Source organism: Schistocerca serialis, chromosome 5 (genome assembly GCF_023864345.2).
Source record: "Schistocerca serialis cubense isolate TAMUIC-IGC-003099 chromosome 5, iqSchSeri2.2, whole genome shotgun sequence".
NCBI lineage: Eukaryota > Metazoa > Arthropoda > Insecta > Orthoptera > Acrididae > Schistocerca > Schistocerca serialis.
In genome coordinates, this window is record NC_064642.1 from 322488975 (window position 1) to 322506573 (window position 17599).

Below are 17599 nucleotides of genomic sequence, written 5' to 3' on the forward strand. Positions count from 1 at the left end.
CATGCGGACGTGCATTGTCCTGTTGGAACAGCAAGTTCCCTTGCCGGTCTAGGAATAGTAGAACGATGGGTTCGATGACGGTTTGGATGTACCGTGCACTATTCAGTGTCCTCTCGACGATCACCAGTGGTGTACGGCCAGTGTAGGAGATCGCTCCCCACACCATGATGCCGGATGTTGGCCCTGTGTGCCTCGGTCGTATGCAGTCCTGATTGTGGCGCTCACCTGCACGGCGCCAAACACGCATACGACCATCATTGGCACCAAGGCAGAAGCGACTCTCATCGCTGAAGACGACACGTCTCCATTCGTCCCTCCGTTCACGCCTGTCGCGACACCACTGGAGGCGGGCTGCACGATGTTGGGGCGTGAGCGGAAGACGGCCTAACGGTGTGCGGGACCGTAGCCCAGCTTCATGGAGACTGTTCCGAATGGTCCTCGCCGATACCCCAGGAGCAACAGTGTCCCTAATTTGCTGGGAAGTGGCGGTGCGGTCCCCTACGGCACTGCGTAGGATCCTACGGTCTTGGCGTGCATCCATGCGTCGCTGCGGTCCGGTCCCAGGTCGACGGGCACGTGCACCTTCCGCCGACCACTGGCGACAACATCGATGTACTGTGGAGACCTCACGCCCCACGTGTTGAGCAATTCGGCGGTACGTCCACCCGGCCTCCCGCATGCCCACTATACGCCCTCGCTCAAAGTCCGTCAACTGCACATACGGTTCACGTCCACGCTGTCGCGGCATGCTACCGGTGTTAAAGACTGCGATGGAGCTCCGTATGCCACGGCAAACTGGCTGACACTGACGGCGGCGGTGCACAAATGCTGCGCAGCTAGCGCCATTCGACGGCCAACACCGCGGTTCCTGGTGTGTCCGCTGTGCCGTGCGTGTGATCATTGCTTGTACAGCCCTCTCGCAGTGTCCGGAGCAAGTATGGTGGGTCTGACACACCGGTGTCAATGTGTTCTTTTTTCCATTTCCAGGAGTGTAGGATCTTGTAGGTTTGTTAGGCCACATCATGATCCTCTTCAGATTTCCTCTTTAGAAATCGACGTTCCGACCTCTCTCTGGGACCTTCGAATGAAGTAGTGCTAATTATGATAATAAGAAGAACGAGGAACCGCCTTCTCACTCAGTAAAGTTTCTGGAGTTACTGAAAGCATAAGCACAATTCTTCGGAGGAATAGTGTGAAGACCATATTTTCATTCAGTGCAAAATAAAAGACTTTCGACGCAACACGGTCGCGCCAGTTCACCTACACATTCCGGTAATCTGTGAAGTTGACGCTTGGCTGTGGCAAAGTGCATTCAGACGAAACAAGGAAAACAGTAAAAGAGAGTACATCGAAATAAATTCGCTAAATGCGAATAACTTGTCTTTCGCTGTGTTACGTGTATATGTACCACCTATTGGTGCAATACGACAATTTTTGGAGGAACGGGACTGGAATGCGTGTTTCCCGCTTATCGTGAGCGGCCGCCCGAACCAATAAGCTACCGCTCACTCCTACTTGACAGACCCAAACTTCCCCAAACCATAATCTCCTACATTCATCGCTAACACCGTAGGTCTCGATTCATCATAGTCTCATTCTCACCGGGGCTGGAAAACAGAGTGTAGCTGCGAGCATTTAGAGATGGAGGTAGGAGACTATGGTATAGGGACGTAGACATTACGACATGTGGAAGTTTGAGTGGGTCCGGGAACCGCCCACGTATAGCCTAGTAGTTTCCGGCACGGTAGCTCAGCGTGTGCGGTCAGAGGGTTAGCTGCCCTCTGTAAGAAAAAAACTGAATTAATGGATCAACGATAAAACTTGAATAAGCGACATGGGACGTTCGCCTCGAACAAATACAACGAACATTAACGAGCAAAATGAGATCAAGAACAAAAAAAAAATAGTTAAGGCGACTGTTCGCGATAAGTAGAAAAGCCAGGTTCAAGTCCTGCTCCGGCAAAAATTTTCATATATCACCAATACACGGGAAGTCTATACCTAACAAATCAAAGCCAATTTGTACGCATTTATCGGATTTATTTCGAAGTAAGTTCGGATATCTGTGCATCGTCGTCAATTTCTGTTCATCCAGACATGCAAGCAGCAAAAGAAAGGTTCAAAGAGCACGAAGCTACATGTGTTTAAAACGACGTGTGAAATCTGCACTAGAGTAACGTCTGGAGAACAGCAGCCAGTGTATATTTCAACAACGTACGAACGCGAGCCTCAGAATGAAACATTTATAGACGGAAGTCTGAGACGCAGTTGATATCCCTAAGAACAAAAGTAATTTCAATAGAGATGATGGATATACTCGTAGTCTTCCATCTTCACGGCTACTCGCCATCAAACCACGATGCGCGACAAATGCAAAAGACTACAGAGAAGTAACGCTTGCAGCTTGATAGTAATATTTTGGTAAACATTCCCTATCGCTTTCTCTGTGAGATATCGCTAGCTATCCAATGACGATGGCCCACCACTGGTAGCTGGAAAATTTTATCCAAGAAATCCGGTTCTTCGGCACAAGCGTGGAAAAAACTCCATTTTATAAGTGAAAGCGACAAGGGACTTCTAGGGCTCTCCCAGTTAACGTCTACCTTGTGGCATCCTTCCAACTCCACTGGTATACATATGTCATAATCAACCACATGTACTCTCACATATGAATATTTCACACCACTGTAGGTCTGCCTCGTGCCTCTGTCCTTTCCCCCACCTTTACATCATGTGCACTGCAGACATTCCCTAAACCTCCCCCCGACACAACTCCTTCAAAATGCTGACGAGACTGACTACCTAGCCACTAACCACACCCTCCAACTCGCCCATGCCTTCCTCTAGTGCCACTTCAATCTCGTGGACAAGTAGTGTACTACGTGGAAACGCCATCATGTTTGTACCTACCACTCGGCGTTTCCGTCTTACAGACCTCCACCTCTCCATTTACAACCAACCCATCCCTCTGACAAACGCACTGAAGTATTTGGGATTAACCTTCGACGGAAGAACAACTTTGAACACACGCCTCCTCACCATCCAACACAAAGTCATCAAATAATCGAAACCAACTGCAAAATGATTTAGTCAAGATATCTGTATGGTGCGAAAAGTGGCAATTGTCTCTTAATAAGGAAAAGTGTGAGATCATCCACATGACTACATAAAGAAATCCGTTAAATTTCGGTTACACGATAAATCACACAAATTTAAAAGCTGTCAGTTGACTAAATACCTAGTAATTACAATTACAATTACGAACAACTTAACTGGCGGCGATCACATAGATAATGTGTGAAAGGCAAACCGGAGACTACGTGTTACTGGCAGAACGCTTACAAGATGCCATCGGTCTACTAAAGAGACTGGCTACACTATATTTGTTCTTCCTCTGCTGGAGTACTGCTATGTTGTATGGGATACTCGTCAGATAGGATTGATGGGGGACGTCGTACAAGTTCAAAGAATATCAGCTCTTTTTGTATTATCGCGAAATAGGGGCGCGAGTGCCACGGATATGATGAGTGAGTTGGGACGGCAATCATTGAAACAAAGGCATTTTTTGCTGCGGCGAGTTCTTTTCACAAAATTTCAATCACAAACTTTATCCTCTCAATGTGAAAATATTTCCCTACATAGGGAGAGAGGATCATCACAATAAAATAAGAGAAATCAGATCTCGTACGGGATTATTTGAGTGTTCATGTTTCTCACTCGCTGTTCGACACTGGTGCGGTAGAAAAATAGTGTGATAGTGGTTCAAACAATCCTGTAATGATGATGACGTTTGGTTTGTGGAGCGCTCAACTGCGCGGTCTTCAGCGCCCGTACAGAGTCCCAATTTTTAGACAGTCCAATTTATTTACACAGTCCAATCTAGCCACTGTCACGAATAATGATGATGATGATGACGAAATGATGAGTGCAACACAAACGCCCAGTCCCAAAGAACCCTGTGCCAGACACTTCAGTGTGAATTGCAGAGTGGTCATGTACAGTCATACTCAAAAGTATCCGAACGACCTGAATTGCATTTCGCCGGATTCGCATGCAACCCACATAACGCAGCTGTCTAGCAAGTCCTCTAATCGCTCTCTGGTACAGTCGTTTGACTATTGAAAATGGTTCCAACAAGTCACCACTAGAAAACATTACTCTGTATCGCAATAACTCAAGATGTAAAGTAATACTACGATACTACAAATATCAGGGAACACCTTATCACAGATAAGACTGTCCTTAAGGATTATAAGCTCACATTTATTACAATAAATGACATACCTGAAATGTTACCACCCTAATTATTACGTCAGATAGGTAATGCACGTAGTAAGTTCGTCGTATTCATGATTTCCTCTTCAAAGTAACATACCGTACTTATTATTAAACACAAAATGACATTAAAAATTTAAGTTATTCACGAGCAGCTAGTTGAGAATATGTATGAACTTCATGACACGACGAACCGTCTCGTTCTGCATATGGATTCAAACCCAGGTCATGCAGACTAAGCAAAGATTTCGTGACTGACGGAAACTAACAGCCATTCCTGATTAGGCATACAGAGAGTGATATACCTCGATTTTAGTCAGTATCAATTAGCAAATACCAACTTTAAATTACATAACGCAAACATTTTTAACGGACGCGAATTCCTACCCAGCACCTATTGTCCCTGTTAACGAACTCCGAGAGACGTTATATATTGTTTCTTAGCAAGTAACTTACTTGAAATGCCGTGAGGTAAACCTTTGTGTTGGACAGGGATTCGAACCCAGAACCTAATAACATAGATATCGAAGCACAATCAACTGTGACATATCGCATTTTCTTGGCAGTAGCTAGATGTTTTAACTGAAATGACGAGACGAAACATTAGTTTTTTCCTTCCAAGGACTCCAACCCGACACCTACCGCTGTTATATTCTAGAGAAAACGAACGTTAAATATGGGTTTGTTGCACCAGCAGCGACATGTGAGCATGTTTGAACTAGAAACAATATGACGAAGAGTTCAGTGCTGACTGGGAATAGATCTCCACACATATCGTTGATGACTACACACAAAGAGACGCCAGCTACCAAATTTTTCTCCACCAGCAGCTCGGAATAACATCTTGAACTTACAGTGATCTCGCAAATAGTTCTGTGTTTCATTGGGAGTCAAAAACGTCAAATATCGTTAGTGTGGACAACGAATGAAAATACATTAAACATCGAAATTATTATCCACCAGCAGATAGGTGTTCTCATGATAGATCTTGATAGTACATAATAAAATCTTTATTGCCGAGCGAGGATTCGAACCCATTCACGCGTAATATGTGGAGATGTTGAGGAATCTGCAGTTTTGAACAAATAACAAATTGTAGCCGAGCTGTATTGTCACGAAGGGAACAAATTCCGCGTTAAGGGCGGTCTGAGTTGCATTCCCAGTTCAGAACCAATTTTATCGACCTACAGAAGCTCAGATAAAAGATGTCCTGTGATCGTACATTGCGTTTGTCTCGTTACTAGAAATAAATAACTAGTATAAGAAAGGTTACTGGTGATAGAGTTTCTATATGTCGTCACTCCAGACTTTATTGTGGCTCAACCTAACGTCTACTTGGTGGAGAAGGAACATCATTTTTAAGGTGAATTTCAGACCACAATGCTGTTATATTTTCGCCACTTGGTGAAGCCAGAAGAGAATGGAATCTGTCTCTCCCTATCTAAAATCACTGATCCAAGTTGGAATCGAACCCAGACCATAGACATATAAACCTATCATCAGCCCAACAGACCACCAACTCGTCTCCTTACTGGCTCATTTTTCTATCATAACGCCGTTGTGCCACACTTGCTGAGAATTCTGACACACAGACTGCCTGTATCAATTTGCAGCATGTTCAGTAAATTCATTTACTTGGTTGACCGAATCACCATGAACTAGATGCCTCGGCTACCCAGAGCATACATTCAACTTTATTTTGTAATCACCGAAATAAAATCAGGTAACTGCCACCTACACAGAACTGCCAACAGTGTAGGATGCATAAATCTAAATAGGAAGTGTTTCTTTCCACTTGAGCTACTGAGCGCTATCTGTTTGTTGAAAACGTCGTGCAGTGCAAAAGAAAAGGTAAAACTGTTTGTCTCTCATTAGTATTGGCGTGGCCATATGCATTATCCCACAGCGCTGTGGAATGCAGAAGTTCTGGAAGAATTGTTCTTGACTTCTGGAGCTGTTAGAACTACGTGTCAGCTAGTAGCGTAATGCTACGTATCGCGCGCGGTAGATAAGATGTCTCGAATTCGAGTACATTCACTGCCATATTTTTTTAAAACGCAATTCTGCTGTCTGCTAAAGTTATCAAGCTAATGGAACTTGTAACATAATTCTCTTCACTTCTCAACCCAAAATAGTTGCATGTGGGAAAAGGGCAAACTTCTGCGACATTTTATTCTTTTCAAGTTTAATAGACAACCAGGCAGCAGCCGCATCTCGAAACTTTTGTATTATGTATGGGGAGAGCGCATCGTGCCAAAATACGTCGGAAAAGTATTTTCTACATTAGCTGTCGTCTGGTAGTGGCATTTTATTCTTCTTCAAACCTTGTTTGACAGGTTTAACTCAGAACAAGTTTTCTACATGCATGTAATCAATAAACCGCATGTGCATTTTCAGACTGTTATAGATAACATCAGAGAATTCGTATATACCGTTGATTATTAATTTCTCTCTCATGTTTACTATTGTTTTAACAACACTAAAGGAAACCTTAGGAAAATTGTGAGCTGTATTATAAGAACTGTAATAAAACTACCCACAATAATCTTACGACGAAAGTCTGTTTTTATAAAACTGAGTATCTGTTCACGAGCGCGCCTCTATCGACACGAATTGGTAAATTACTACTCACTTAGATTTTGATTGGGCCTGTGTTTAATTGGTATGCTGTGTCATACTCAAGAGGTATGCAAATGTGGCATTTCATAAATAAAGTTCTGTATTCCTAGAAACCCAAAATTTGCTTGTCAGCAGCGGAAAGAGGCGTTACCTGTTGCGCAGCATTGTAAGTTTTTCACCATTGCACTATGAGCCGAAAGTATTTCCTTGCGATTTCCTTATTGATGTTTGATCTGACTGTTTTTAGCTCTTTCACAGAAGGGAAAAAACGCTACACTCAGTGAGACTGGAACTGCGAACCATGACAGACGCTTTTTTCACAGGTCAGGACGTTACCACATAGCTGGCGGAGAAGAATGTGGCTTAGCTTCCTCTTACGAGACCAATAGGGGCTAGAACTCGTAAACCGCTTTTTGAAGGACGAGATTAGTTGCGATTTCCACGTGCAACGACTTTCCTGGGCTGAAAACCGTAGATTTAAAATCTTTTGTTACACCTCAAGCGATAATAACTCAGATTATTCAATGGAAATGACAGGTACAATCAAGTGAACTTTGAGGCTTAATTCCGTGCACTCCAGGAAGTAACACGTCGATCACAAAGTTGCCAAACATACATTGCCTTGTTACCAAATCTCAGTTACAATACCAGCAGGAAGAAGACGAACCGATGTGATCTTATAGCGGGCCGGAAAGTGACCATAGCTGGTGTCTCCAAGTCCCAGCTGCTACGGCCTGGAATACGTAATGTGTCTGATTCGCATTTCTGTAACTAGGTTTAGGCTCTATGGCTCTGAGCACTATGCGACTTAACTTCTGAGGTCATCAGTCGAACTAGGTTTAGGGGCTGGAGCGTAGTTACTAATAATACTCAGAACTGACTGCAAACTAAGCATCATAAATCAGTAACTCTCATAGTTGTTTTTATATTTCTTTCGTAAGTGTACTCAAAACAAAGAAACTCATTCACAGACGTTTCCGGGCCTCGCCGATGGTCGACCACAACAAACTAATAAAAATAAAAAAAGAATGTGTGTGTGTGTGTGTGTGTGTGTGTGTGTGTGTGTGTGTGTGTGTGTGGCAGAGAGAGACAGAGAGAGAGTGAGAGATAAAAATCAAAAAGAATGAGGGAGAGAGAGAGAGTAAAAAATTGTAAAGAAGTTGAATCATGGTATGTAAAGAAATCATTCATTAAAATGACACGTTCCACATCATTACGAAATATCGTGTCGATTTAGTGCCGTTAAGTCGATTTCTTTAAACATTTTCGTAGCTGAAGGAATTTAGTTTCGTCTTAAATCGTCTCAAGCAGCAATGTTCACAGGCATCTTAAATAGGAAAAAGCTTCCTGGAGTGCACGGAATTAAGCCTCAAAGTTCACTTGATTTTTACCTGTCATTTCCATTGAATTATCTGAGTTATTATCGCTTGAGGTGTAACAAAAGATTGTAAATCTACGGTTTTCAGCCCAGGAAAGTCGTTGCACGTGGAAATCGCAACTAATCTCGTCCTTCAAATAGCGGTTTACGAGTTCTAGCCCCTATTGGTCTCGTAAGAGGAAGCTAAGCCACATACTTCTCCGCCAGTTCTGTGGTAACGTCCTGACCTGTGAAAAAAGCGTCTGTCATGGTTCGCAGTTCCAGTCTCACTGAGTGTAGCGTTTTTTCCCTTCTGTGAAAGAGCTAAAAACAGTCAGATCAAACATCAATAAGGAAATCGCAAGGAAATACTTTCGGCTCATAGTGCAATGGTGAAAAACTTACAATGCTGCGCAACAGGTAACGCCTCTTTCCGCTGCTGACAAGCAAATTTTGGGTTTCTAGGAATACAGAACTTTATTTATGAAATGCCACATTTGCATACCTCTTGAGTATGACACAGCATACCAATTAAACACAGGCCCAATCAAAATCTAAGTGAGTAGTAATTTACCAATTCGTGTCGATAGAGGCGCGCTCGTGAACAGATACTCAGTTTTATAAAAACAGACTTTCGTCGTAAGATTATTGTGGGTAGTTTTATTACAGTTCTTATAATACAGCTCACAATTTTCCTAAGGTTTCCTTTAGTGTTGTTAAAACAATAGTAAACATGAGAGAGAAATTAATAATCAACGATATATACGAATTCTCAGATGTTATCTATAACAGTCTGAAAATGCACATGCGGTTTATTGATTACATGCATGTAGAAAACTTGTTCTGAGTTAAACCTGTCAAACAAGGTTTGAAGAAGAATAAAATGCCACTACCAGACGACAGCTAATGTAGAAAATACTTTTCCGACGTATTTTGGCACAATGCGCTCTCCCCATACATAATACAAAAGTTTCGAGATGCGGCTGCTGCCTGGTTGTCTATTAAACCTGAAAAGAATAAAATGTCGCAGAAGTTAGCCCTTTTCCCACATGCAACTATTTTGGGTTGAGAAGTGAAGAGAATTATGTTACAAGTTCCATTAGCTTGATAACTTCAGCAGACAGCAGAATTGCGTTTTAAAAAAATATGGCAGTGAATGTACTCGAATTCGAGACCTTTCTTATATTAGTTATTTATTTCTAGTAACGAGACAAACGCAATGTACGATCACAGGACATCTTTTATCTGAGCTTCTGTAGGTCGATAAAATTGGTTCTGAACTGGGAATGCAACTCAGACCGCCCTTAACTCGGAATTTGTTCCCTTCGTGACAATACAGCTCGGCTACAATTTGTTGTTTGTTCAAAACTGCAGATTCCTCAACATCTCCACATATTGCGCGTGAATGGGTTCGAATCCTGGCTCGGCAATAAAGATTTTATTATGTATTATCAAGATCTACCATGAGAACACCTATCTACTGGTGGATAATAATTTCGATGTTTAATGTATTTTCATTCGTTGTCCACACTAACGATATTTGTCGTTTTTGACTCCCAATGAAACACAGAACTATTTGCGAGATCACTGTAATTTCAAGATGTTATTCCGAGCTGCTGTTGGAGAAAAATTTGGTAGCCGGCGTCTCTTTGTGTGTAGTCAACAACGATATGTGTGAAGCTCTATTCCCAGTCAGCACTGAACTCTTCGTCATACTGTTTCTAGTTCAAACATGCTCACATGTCGCTGCTGGTGCAACAAACCCATATTTAACGTTCGTTTTCTCTAGAATATAACAGCGGTAGGTGTCGGGTTGGAGTCCTTGGAAGGAAAATAATTAATGTTTCGTCTCGTCATTTCAGTTAAAACATCTAGCTACTGCCAAGAAAATGCGATATGTCACAGTTGATTGTGCTTCGATATCTATCTTATTAGGTTCTGGGTTCGAATCCCTGTCCAACACAAAGGTTTACCTCACGGCATTTCAAGTAAGTTACTTGCTAAGAAACAATATTTAACATCTCTCGGAGTTCGGTAACAGGGACAATAGGTGCTGGGTAGGAATTCGCGTCCGTTAAAAATGTTTGCGTTATATAATTTAAAGTTGGTATTTGCTAATTGATACTGACTAAAATCGAGGTATATCACTCTCTGTATGCCTAATCAGGAATGGCTGTTAGTTTCCGTCAGTCACGAAATCTTTGCTTAGTCTGCATGACCTGGGTTTGAATCCATATGCAGAACGAGACGGTTCGTCGTGTCATGAAGTTCATACATATTCTCAACTAGCTGCTCGTGAATTACTTAAATTTTTAATGTCATTTTGTGTTTAATAATAAGTACGGTATGTTACTTTGAAGAGGAAATCATGAATACGACGAACTTTCTACGTGCATTACCTATCTGACGTAATAATTAGGGTGGTAACATTTCAGGTATGTCATTTATTGTAATAAATGTGAGCTTATAATCCTTAAGGACAGTCTTATCTGTGATAAGGTGTTCCCTGATATTTGTAGTATCGTAGTATTACTTTACATCTTGAGTTATTGCGATACAGAGTAATGTTTTCTAGTGGTGACTTGTTGGAACCATTTTCAATAGTCAAACGACTGTACCAGAGAGCGATTAGAAGACCTGCTAGACAGCTGCGTTATGTGGGTTGCATGTGATTCCGGCGAAATGCAATTCAGGTTATTCGGATACTTTTGAGCACGACTGTACATGTAGAAATATTTCTAAAACTGCCCAAGTCGACTGTTGGTGATGTCTTTGTGAAGTGCAAAGGTGAAGGAAGAACCACAGCTAAACCAAGATCAGGCACACCTCATGTACTGATGGAGAGGGACTGTCGAGCATTGCAAAGGATGGTTGTGAAAAGTCACATGAAATCAGCGGAAGGTACCACTTATGAACTCCGAAGTGTTACCAGCAGTCCAGCTAGTATAGTGACTGTGCGTAGGGACTTAAGACGAATGGGGTCCAGTGGTCGAGCGGTCCCTCATAAGGCACGCATTTCTGTAGTCAATGCTAAGAGACATTTCAGCTGGTGTAAAAAACGACGCCACGAACAATGGCTGACTGGATATAAGCGATTTGGATTGATGGCAATCCAGTGGGAGGATTTGGGTGTGCTGAATGCCTGGAGAACGTTACCTGCCGTTATGTTACGCTAACTGAGACGTACAGAGGCTTTGTTGTTACGGTATGGTGAGCTCGGCTTCCAGAGCCGCAACGTCGGCCAGATGAGGTCGCCCAGGACTCACAGGGATATGCCCTTGTTCCTTGTGGTTTTGGTCGACAATGTAGACAACCAGAAAAATTTTCAGGTTGAAAACATTACCGATTTCGACGTGAAAGTCGAGCCACTCCGCGCGAAAGGCAGGCGAGCCCAGTGCTTCAACTGCCAACGCATGGACCACGTGGCAAAGTTTTGCAGGATGCCTGTGCGTTGCTGCAAGTGCGCCGAGGAGCACCCGTCGCGGGACTGCCCGAAGAAGAAGGAAGACCGACCGACGTGCTGCAAATGTAACGGGGACCATGTCGCCTGTTACCGGGAATGCGCCGCATTCAAGAGCGGGAAAGGCGCCAGCCGCCTAAACCCGTGCCACAGCTTCGCGGACGTTGCTAAGGGGGAGCCGGCCGCCTCCTCCGAGAAGCCAGAGCCGCTCGCAGGGGAGGCAGCACCGGCACCGCAGCCGTCGCATATGCCTTCGCCGGCGGCACCGCCTGCAGTCGGGGAGATCTGCTTGCCGGCGCCCGCGGCTGTAGGGAGGGTTGCCGCCCGCGCAGGGCGTTCCCAGCACGCCGCTCCGCTGCCGACTACGGGAAACGTCGCGAAGGAGTCAGACCGTCCCGAAACGGCGAAGAAAGACACCACCGAGCTGGCCGCGCTTCTGCGGTCGCTCAACCAACTGATGACGCAGCTACCGGTCCTCGTGGGAGCAGTGACGGCGGCCCTCCAGGCCACCGCCCGGAGAAGCCAGCCTTAAATGGATAACGACCATATTTATGGGTTAACCATTTGCACGTTCAACGCTCGGGGTCTCCACCCCCAGCAGGGCGAGTTTCGCCAATTCCTACGGGACGAGGCGGTCGACATCTGCCTTGTGCAGGAGACCTTCCTCAAACCCGGGGTCGACGTGCGAGCAGCAAATTTTTCTGCTACCGAGATGACAGAGCCACCCACGGTGGCGGCACTGCCATCTACGTGAAGAAGTCACTGCGCCACCACAGAGTGCCGGCGCTCAACGCGCTGGAAGCCACAGGAGTGGCCGTCAACACCACCGCTGGAAAGATTCTTTTCGTGTCGGTCTATCTGCAGCCTAGCAGACCGCTAGACGAAGCCGACTTCGACGTCCTGCTGTCGCTGGAGGGGCGAGCTTTCATTGCCGGGGATTTCAATGCGAAACACACCGAATGGAACTCGCGAGCTGTCAGCCGCAGCGGGCGCCACCTCTCCCGCGTTGTTCACCGCAACGGCGCGATCACCGTGGGGCCGTTTGACCCCACGATCTTCCCTGCACGGGGACAACAGGACGTCCTCGATATTGCTCTTCTGAAGGGCATCGGGCACTTCGCGACCGCCGAGACGCGCAACGTCCTCTCCTGCGGCCACGTACCAGTCATTTTTTGCCTCGACGTGGCCGGAGCTTCTCTTCCAGGCAGCCGTCCGAGCTATCGCAGGCTCGACGCCGAGCGGTTTCAGACGAAAGCCCTCGAACTGCTCGAGGACGCGCCAAACCCCGCCGTGGTAGGGGCAGACGCCGCCCTAGCATTCTTCACCCGAAGAATAATCCGAACAACGGAGGAAGCCAGGCCGAGACGTCGCCACGAGACTTCTCGCGACAGCTACCGCGCCCTATCCTGGACGCGATCACCGAGAAGGACCGACTGTTTCGTGAATGGCAGCTCACTCGCGAACCAGACACGAAGCGCAGATTAAACCGCATGAAACGGGAGATTAAGGCAGCAGTCGAGCAACACCAGAACCAGGAATGGGAAGACCTTGTGTCTACCCTCAATCCTGAGGATGGCAGTGCACGGAGGGTGGTAAAGTCCTTCCTATGCCGGCGACAGCGAATACCGCCTTTACAGGTCGGGAACGATTTCGCCAGCGACCCCGACGCGAAAGCCAGCGTCCTGGCTGTCGCATTTGCAGCGAACTTCACACCGGTGGCCGACGTCATCGACGACGACCACATACGGCGGGCGCACGAGCAACTACCAACCTTCCGCGCCGCAAGGGAGGAAGGCGACGTTATCGAGCCGATAACGGAGGAGGAAGTTGCTGTGCAGCTTCGCTCGCTGAACCCCAAGAAGGCTGGAGGCAGCGATGGCGTCACAAACCTCCTGCTGAAGGAACTTCCGCCGAGCTTACACCGGTAACTTGCCGATGTTTTCAACGAGTTTCTCCGATCATGTGTCTACCCCTCTGCGTGGAAACACGCGGAGGTCGTCGCCATTCTGAAATCCGGCAAGGACCCACGCCAGGCATCGAGCTACAGACCCATCAGCCTGCTCCCGTCCCTCTCGAAAGTTTTCGAGAGGCTGTACGCGAGAAGACTGATGCGACACGTCACCCAGGAAGGCATCATCCCGAACGAGCAGTTCGGGTTCCGAGAGGAACATGCCACTTCCCACCAGCTCTTGCGGGTGGTAGAACCGGCGATGAGGGCACTGGAAACAAGGGAATTCCTTGGCGCAGTGTTCCTCGACGGCTCCCGAGCGTTTGACTCTGTGTGGCACGACGGTCTCGAGTTCAAACTTTTTGAACAAGGGATACCGACGTCCCACATGACGCTGCTGCGGTCGTACCTGTCCGAACGAACCTTCAACGTGAGGGCTGACGACGGTACGTCCACAACCGTGCAGGGGTGCCGCAGGGGTCGGTTCTCGGCCCCTCGCTGTACTCCCTGTACACTGCCGACGCGCCGAAAGTGGCAGGAGTCGAACTGGCGCTGTACGCTGATGATACAGCCCTGTTCACTCGCAGCATGAACGCCCAAGTGCTGAGAAACCGCCTCCAACGCGGGTGCGACGCCTTGGGCTCATGGGCAACAAAGTGGCTGTTGAAATTCAACGCCACAAAGAGCCAGGCAGTCGTCTTCACCCGAAGACTTCTGCCGCCAGGGCTTACGCCGGTCGAAATCCTGGGAGAACCTATCCCATGGAGTGGGACGGCGAAATACCTAGGGGTTACCCTAGACCGCAGGCTCACCTGGAGGCATCACATCCGTGATGTGAAAGGGAGAGCAATAGGACGCCTTCGCGCCCTGTATCCGCTGCTAAACCCGCAGTCGTCATTGCCACCGCAACACGGCATCATGCTTTACCTAACATTGGTTCGTCCACTGTTAGAGTATGCGGCCGTTGTCTGGGGGAAAGCCGCAGATGCTCACATTGTGACTCTGCAGCGGATACAGAACCGCGCCCTGAAGACTGCTATACATCTTCCGGGGCGCTTCTCGACGCGCCAACTCCACGAGGACACCGCGATCCTGCCTCTGCGAGACAGGTTTCGCGCCATCGCCAGGAAGTTCTACGAGAAGACGGGACGCTCCCGCAACCGGCTCATCCGTGGACTGGGCCAACAACCTCATCACAGTCCAACCACGCGTTGGCCTGACCTGCTGAGGGATTAAGTTTTAGTAATCCCTCAACAGAGTGTGTCTTTCTCTTTTTCAGGTTACACCAGACAGGACCAATCAACAAGAGTGGTAATATATCTTTCTCTCTCTTACAGGAACCGCAGGAACGACAAATTTTTGCCTAAACTGCACCACCACGAGCCAAGGACAGGCTCGTCATTCCAGCGTCAGCGTCAGCGTCTCAGGAGCTCATTTCGTCAGCGCACCTGACAATGGCGACATGTCTGATCGCCGAAATATTGCGCCCATTGGAGAGTATGAACCGGCAGTACACCGGTGGACTGTTCGAGCAAGAAATACGCCGGGAGGAACTGAAGAATCACACTGGTTTTGTTGATTCCTGTCTCACGAGAGCATCGCTGCAGAGTTTTTCGAGAAAGAGGTTTTGTTCCTTGTAGACAAAAAATTATTCCCATTTTTTTAATTAAAGAGAGATTCAGTCAAAAATGTATACATTATTTTGAGACACTGTGTAGATCAGTGACGTAAATTGTGTTTTGCAACATTTGAAGTTACGTCGATTTAATACTCGTTTATTAAAGTACATTCTGTGTATTACAAATTGTCATTTGCGTTTTATTTCAGTATTTTGTCCGGTTGTCGTATCTACATGACTAGTCTGCAATTCACACTGCTTGTCAGAGGTTTCATCGAACCATTTTCACACTGTTTCTTTCCATTTCACTCTCGAACACCGCGCTGGAAAAACGAAGACTTAAATCTTTCTGTGTAGTTCATATTTCTCTTATTTTATTACGATGATCATTTCTCCCTATGTAGATGGGCGTCAACAAAATATTTTCAGTTTGGGGGGAGTTAAAGACCGAAATTTCTTGGAAAGATCTTGCCGCTGTTTTAATGATTATCACCCCAACTCGCTTATCATATCCGTGACACTGTCTTCCTCCATTTCGTGGTGGTGTAAAACAAGCGGCTCTACTATAAATTTTTTCAATGTCCTCCCTCAATCCTATCTCGTAAGGATCCAATACCATTATCCATAATGCTGAACAGTATTACGAATTTGGCCAAGCATTATAGACTAAAATTGTTTGCCTAACATTTCCAACTTAATTCACTCAAACTTGATGATTATATACCTTCACTTTATAATGTGACACCCTCCTCTAACACTACCTATTTTATAGAAATAACCGATACAATGTATACTGTCGATTTTTGTATAGGTGCACATTCTCGGCTGATTCACTAAAAGAATTTCATATGATTTTGTATACAATGTATTATATTTCAGGCTAAAATGTATAAAAAGAAATTAATGTGTTACAGTCGATATGTACTAACAGTTAAAATAACGCCTCTTTTAAAAACATTTGAAATTACGAAATTTCTGGCATACTTAAAAGTCCTATTATTAATTAAACAATTTGACGATAATTATTAAATTTATTTCTGGATTGGTTTATAAAATAATAATATATATTGGTGATGATTCTTTTTTGTCAAGAATGTTGGTAATCTCTTTTGTTTTGTAAACTCTTTGGAATAATGTGAGTACCGCAGAATGTGGGAGTAGTGGGCATGGCTCTGATGGAAGTAGACGTTTTTCTAAGTCTGTCAACAACAAAGTAATTATTGGTTTTTTGAAAGTGGTAATTTTAAAAACGGTCTGATATTTAATAATGTGACAAAGAATAAAATTCAAGAAATATACAGGCAAATCTTCTTCAGTTATTTAGTCATCGGGAGCCCACAACGTTAAATCAAAATTTCAGCAGCAAGAATGTAACCCTAGACGCAAGACTTAGAGCCAACACCACGAAGAGAAAATGAAAATAAGTAAAAGGCTTTTCTTTTGTATATCTTACACCTCTAGACGCTTTTTAAAATACTTAAGAGACTAAGAGAAATTTAATGGTGACGTATGGGAGGGTAAGATTACAACATCGAATGACAAAGGTAATTCACCGAAACAGATAAATAGAATACTACCAAAGTGTGACAGCTCTTCGTCTGAATTTCGTGATAATCTGTTAATAGGTCAGTTGGTGCCGCTTGTGCGATCCTGTTATATGCTACTTTCACTAATTTTAAGTTCATCCACAGTGTGTTTTTCTACCAAATGTGATGGCTGCTTTAATGTTAATACACCAAAATACAACAGTTGCTCATTGTGTCCCAGTGAGTATGAAAGTGTTAGATTTCCAGTATCCACCGCTAAACACAACGTGGATCTGGTTTTCTCAGCCATTGTGTCGTGACATTTTGTTGTTTGGCATTGTACTATGGATCGTGTCGCGAAATTTTGTTCTATCTAGAGATATAAATTTCATAAGTGTGCATTAGAGCGTGTTTCACTTTCTAATGCGAGCTGTAATAATTTATAATCAATTCCTAGACAGTCTGTACATACCAAGCGGCAATTTATGGAGTAAAAGATTATTTACATTTACTTTTAAGGGCTTCTCCGCTGTTCAGCATTTGGTGTGTATTCCCATTCGCCAGTTTTCACATTCGAGGTAGCCTTCCTCTTTCTTCCTCATCTTTCCAATAATTCCCACTCTTCATGTTACTCTCGACTTCCCGGGGGCGAGCATTCCAGAATTGCTTTTGGCCATCTCCCTTGCTTCATTCTCCGTATATGGCCATACCATTGTAACTCTGCTCTCAGTTCTTTGCACGACTGGTTGTTACATATCCATTATCCCCTTAATTTCCTCATCTCATCTCCTCTCCG

The 17599-nt window shown here is 45.1% G+C and overlaps 1 protein-coding gene across 1 annotated transcript in view; it reads right to left on the minus strand.

The window, feature by feature from the left end:
* Positions 1 to 17599, minus strand: part of LOC126480675 (odorant receptor Or2-like) — a 74640-nt gene that overhangs the window by 18284 nt on the left and 38757 nt on the right. The gene's annotated exons all lie outside the window — the stretch shown is intronic.